The 5581-nt window shown below is 45.2% G+C and overlaps 1 protein-coding gene, 1 long non-coding RNA gene and 1 pseudogene across 8 annotated transcripts in view; all 3 read left to right on the top strand.

The window, feature by feature from the left end:
* Window positions 1-3230, top strand: part of LOC111740984 — a 16670-nt gene extending 13440 nt beyond the window's left edge. Inside the window, exon 3 of the long non-coding RNA XR_002780820.1 lies at window positions 3220-3230. This is a non-coding gene — a long non-coding RNA (uncharacterized LOC111740984). The remainder of the gene's footprint in view (window positions 1-3219) is intronic.
* The window catches only part of DCLK1 (doublecortin like kinase 1), a 327891-nt gene that overhangs the window by 50367 nt on the left and 271943 nt on the right, over window positions 1-5581 (top strand). The gene's annotated exons all lie outside the window — the stretch shown is intronic.
* On the top strand, window positions 19-4596 carry LOC105293302 (annotated as a pseudogene).

Here is a 5581-nt window from a genome sequence, read left to right as displayed (position 1 = left end):
TTCCCAGTCCCCCAAAGCTGTAGAAACAGAAATGTTTTCACTACTCGTTTCTTCATAAAACCTGACCCCAGCTGAGTCCACGCAATTTTACAGTCATATTTATTCCACCTAATGTGAATCTATATGCGCGTCGCTGCAGAGTTAGTAATGCGCTGATCATGGGAAACTGCCACAGATGCTACTGGGAGCTACAAGTAATGTGGGATACCTGTACTGTGCTATTTTTCTAAAATCTGAGAAATTCATCGTTCCCAAACACATAATTCCCAAACCCCAGTCCCTTTACTGCTCCATCCTCTCCCACCTGGGACCACAGCACCAGCCCCCAGGATATTCCACTCCCAGTGGAGCCAGTGCCTCCCTCCCCAGTGGTCCTGTGAGCAGTGCTGGGAGCATCCCCGCCACTGTGCCCGTGCAGATGCCGAAGCCCGGCAGGCTCCAGCAGGCCCTCGCAGGCCTGACGACTGTTTTGATGTCAGCCATCGGACTTCCTGTGTGTCTTAGCCACACACCCCAGCCCGCCAGCCCTCCCACCTCCTGTCTGGCCTCTAAAAGTCACAGCTCAGTTAAGAAATGGAGAAAAATGTCCATGAAAGAAGGGACTCCAAAGCCAGAGCCAGAACAAGTGATAAGAGACTATATCGAAGAGCTGAAAACAGCCCCAGATGAGGACTGCCTCATCTGTATGGAGAAACTGCCTGTGGTGTCTGGGTACAGTCACGTGACTGACAGCAAGACCGTCGGGCCAGTGGCTGCGGGCTGCCTCTCTAAGTGCAGCGATGCCTTCCACCTGCTCTGCCTGCTGGCCATGTGCCGCAGTGGGAACAAGGATGGAAGTTTCAGTGTCCTGCCTGCAAAACCATCTATGGAGAGAAAACTGGGACCCAGTCCCGGAGGAAGATGGAGGTGTTCAGATTGCAGGTGTCCCTCCCTGGCCACAAGGGCTGTGGGACAATACTCATGGTTTACAACATTCCTCGCAGCTTTCAGGGCCCTGAGCACCCCAACCCTGGGAAGCCATTCACTGCCAGATGGTTTCCCCGCCAGTGCTACCTTCCAGGCAATGCCCAGGGCCGAAAGGTCCTAGAACTGCTGAAGAGGGCCTGGAAGAGGCGACTTATCTTCACAGTGGGGACATCCAGCACCACAGGCGAGACTGATACGGTGGTGTGGAACGAGATCCACCACAAGACAGAGATGGACTGCAACGTGACAGGCCATGGCTACCCTGACCCCAACTACCTGCAGAATGTGCTGGCTGAGCTGGCTGCCCAGGGGGTGACTGAGGACTGCCTGGAGCAGTAGTGGCCAGCCAGCCTGGCAGCTAGCCACCTTACACTTACTGCTGGCTGGGCTGCTCCTAGGATGGGAGTGCTCCATGGAAGTTGGGGCTTTTCCTGATTACCTTTCCCCCTTCTTCCTCTAGGCCTGGGTCTGTGTTGGAATTGGGCAAGCCTGGGGAGTTGTGCATGTGGGGGCTTAAGATGCAGCTACCTCAGTGCGTGGGGGCCCCCTGTCCATGGCTGGCTGCATTGGGCCTGCATGGGGTGAGGAAAGACTGCCTTACCCCCAGCCAGGGACAGGCATGGGTCTGGGTCAGCTTCTCATACTTCAGATGTTCTGTTTGCAATAAATGCCCAATAGCCAAAAGAATAAAAAGAAAAAGAAAAGGTCCTGGCAGCCTCCCAAACAGCTGAGGCCAGGCAATTTTACAGTCATATTTATCCCACCTAATGTGAATCTATATGCGCGTCGCTGCAGAGTTAGTAATGTCCCGATCATGGGAAACTGCCACAGATGCTACTGGGAGCTACAAGTAATGTGGGATACCTGTACTGTGCTATTTTTCTAAAATCTGAGAAATTCATAATTCCCAGACACATTGGGTAATTCATAATTACCCAAGCATTGGATAAGGTTGATTGTATTACTTTTATGTGCAACGTTACAGATTAGTAGCTTTTAATTCTCTCTGTCTCTCTCTCTGTATACAAGCCTCTCACTAAACTAATTTTGGAAAATATCTTTTGAATGAGTAAAGGGAACATTTTGGTTAATAAGTCTGTGAATAAATATAATACCAGATAAGAATTTATGAGAGATGTGTGACTCATTTAAATGATTATGAATTGATAGTCACAAAATGAGGAAAGATATTTTATTTACCAAGGAGTAAGACTGCAAGTCAAAGCTTGCCAAGAGCATCTTTATTTTTAATTCTAGAAGCAGATAAGAAGTTTTATTTTAACTGACTTCTTTCTTCAAATTTATATAAACTTGTGCCCTATTTTATATAAATTCAGTACCTGAAAATCCAGATGTGGTCATAAAGAAAATTAGTGATTCTTTATATTTCAAAAGAATTCATGCTAATCTCCCTTTAAATGACAAGCTTCTCTAGCATATTTTTAAAATTAAGATAACATTGACTCATAACCTTGTCAGTTTTAGGTATACAACATAACGATTTGATATCTGTATGTATTTTGAAGCCACAGTAAGTTAACATCCATCACCACACATAGTTACATTTTGTTGTTGTGAGAACTTTTAAGCTCTGCAGTGCTCTTAGGAAGTTTCACATTCATAATACAGTATTGTTAAGTATAGTCACCATGCTGTGAATTACAACCCAAAAACTTCTTTGTCTTATAACTGGAAGTTTGTACCTTTTGACTCTCTTCATCCATTTCACCTACCTCCCAACTTCATTAACGATCTCTCAATAGCTTTCCTTTTGTATCTCTCCAGCTATTTATTGATGGAGGATTCTTTCAACGCTTGGAAGAATTCGTTAACAATTATGGCAATTAAAACAATATTCTGGACGGTGTTGTTGGTACTGAGTACTCTGTTCCTTCAAACTTAGGTTGTCTTAACTTTTCCTTTTCTCTACTTACTCTTCCTGTTAAATTCCTAAGGCTTTCTAGAGCCTCACACACAGTTTCTTTTCCTTTTTCATTATCACTATCAGTGATCTGAGTCTTGAGCTGCTGCATCAGCCTCCATTTTGTCCATGGCTTTTAGATCTTTTTGATGCTGGAGCGTTTGATGAGGACATCTAGAGAGGACTCAACTTGGAGCTCCGGTTCTTGTCTTTATGTCTCCAGAAATAATTCATAGACAAGACAAATATCAGGCCGGGAAGCACAAGGTTTATTTGAAGTGAAAGTATTTTATGGCTCTCAATACACCTAAGGAAATTGTGATCAAACTCAGAGACCCAGTCACGTCGAAGATGTCTGGATTATGGGCTTTTGTTCTTCTTGGGGGCAGGGTCTGAAACAGGATGCTGCCCTAACCTCTCCATCTCCTCACAGTAGCTGGGGAGCTTGGTTTCCCGCTCTTTCTTCCTTTTTGGTGTTTCCAGAACTGTCATGGTGTCAGGTTCATGACGGGAGCCGCGGTCACCGCAGTGCAGATGAGACTATAATGATATTGTAATTAGCCAAAGGTCAGGTCTCCATCAAAATGGCAGCCAGACTGAACAGGACCATGTTGGCTTGTCTCCCCTTGTTCTCCGAGGACTAAAACAGCGAAGGGGCTGAAAAGAGCCCAGAGCCACATCCTGAAGGGGGAGGGGCAGGGGCAGCCCCAGGCTACCTGTCCTGCCTCATTTTCCTTTATCAAGGACCAATTGCAGCTCCACAGAGTAACATTCTAGGCTTTTCCACGATCACCCTCACATGACCCCACCTCTACCCACGCAGCACCTGGGCTTCGCTGCTGCAGTGAGACACACAGGCCCCTTATGTAATGTGTTTTGATGCCATGTCCTGTTCTTTTGTTTACTTTGTTTCCCCAACTACTGTGCCCCTTTTCTCCAAATTGTCCATGATGCCCTGTATTTTCATCTCCAAACAGCCTTCCCTGAGTGCAACGAGCCATGTTTTATAGGAAGGATGCCTTCCGCAAGACCTAGTCAAAATGCAAAATTCACAAAATTCAAGCCTAATTTTTCTCATATGAAATGATTCACATATATAAAATTGCGTGCATAGTAACATCTATTAATGTTTGATATCACAAAATTAAGTTCACATAACATAAGGCCATTTGGGAGCTCCATCGAAAGCTAGCCTGACTTTACATTTCCATCAGCGCTCTGCCTGCAGTTTGTGGTGCTTTATCATCCACTGGCTCCAGTTGTCATATACTTCGTTTACAGAGAGTTCATCTCCCCAATACCCCAAAATTTTTCATTGTACCCAACTAGTAGGCCACTGCAATATTGTAATTTATAGAAAATATATTTTGCTCAATCAGATGACCAAAATATATTTCTTGTATATATTTGGTCTTTGTCCAAAATTCTTGGCCCACAGCTTCTGAAACCCTTAAAATTTCCTAAGTGATGAGAGCCATAAAACTATCTTTTGTTATGTTAACGAGATGACTTTTGGAAAGTGCCTAAGGATGGAGGCTGGTTGCCAAGGAGCCAACTACGTGATTACAGGGTTGGAACTTTCAGTGCCCCCTACTCAGGGAAGGGAGAAGGGCTGGAGGTTGAATCAATTGCTAGGGGACTAGTGATTTAATCAATCATTCCTGTGTAATGAAGCGTCCATAAAAACCCAGAGGAGAGTGTTTGGAGAGCATCCAGTGGTTGGTAAACACATGGAGACTAGGGAGAATGGCCGCCTGGAAAAGACTGGGAGCTTTGCGCCCTCTCCCACAAACCGCGCCCTGTGTACCTTTTCCATCTGGCTTTTCCTGAGTTAAACCTTTTCATAATCAACCCATGATCTAGTAAGTAAAATGTTTCTCTGAGCGTGGCGAGCTGCTCTAGCAAATTAATCAAATCTTAGGCGGGGGCCGTGGGAACCTCTGATTTATAACCAGTTAGTCAGAAGTAACATCCTGTGCCTTCACCTGCCATCTGAAAAGGGGTGTGGGGGAATACTTGTAGGTCTGAACCCTTAATCTGTGGAATCTGATGCTGATAGGTAGTGTCAGAATTGGGTTGAATTCTTGGACACCCTACTGGAATCTGAGAATTGCTTGTTGGTGTGTGACCCTCCCCGCCACACACACATTGGAATTGGGTCCAGGAACCCTATTTAACCACTTTTAATAATAGCTTGATAAGGTATTAAATTATTCTTCTTATGGCTGAGATGAAAGCTTAGTGGGAGATTTCTACCTGGTTGAAGAACTCTAACCAACAAGTCTTTGCCAACTTGGAGGGCCTTCACTCCAGGCCTTGATGCTGTGAGCATTGTTTAGAGACACACTTTGGTCTGTGTGTGTTGGAAGAAGACATAAGTGGTGTGCTTCACTGTGCTTCAGTTTGGACTGCTATAGCAAAATAACTTAGACTGGGTGGCTTAAACAACGAGCATTTTCCAGAGACTGGGAGCTCCAAGATCAAGGTGCCAGCAGATTTGGTGTCTGATGAGAGCCTTCTTTCTAATTTTCAAGCAGCTGCCTTGGTTGAGAGAGATCGATCATCTCTCTAGTGTCTCTTCTTTAAGGGCACTAATCTCATCATGGTGGCTCTATCCTCACGATCTCTTCTAGACCTAATTACTTCCCAAAGTCTTCACCTTCACATATCATAACATTGGGGATTAGGGCTTCA

Source organism: Pteropus vampyrus, unplaced genomic scaffold (genome assembly GCF_000151845.1).
Source record: "Pteropus vampyrus isolate Shadow unplaced genomic scaffold, Pvam_2.0 Scaffold71, whole genome shotgun sequence".
Classification (NCBI taxonomy): Eukaryota; Metazoa; Chordata; class Mammalia; order Chiroptera; family Pteropodidae; genus Pteropus; species Pteropus vampyrus.
The sequence above is the reverse complement of the archived record's forward strand: the minus strand, read 5'-3'. Positions and strand labels throughout refer to the sequence as shown.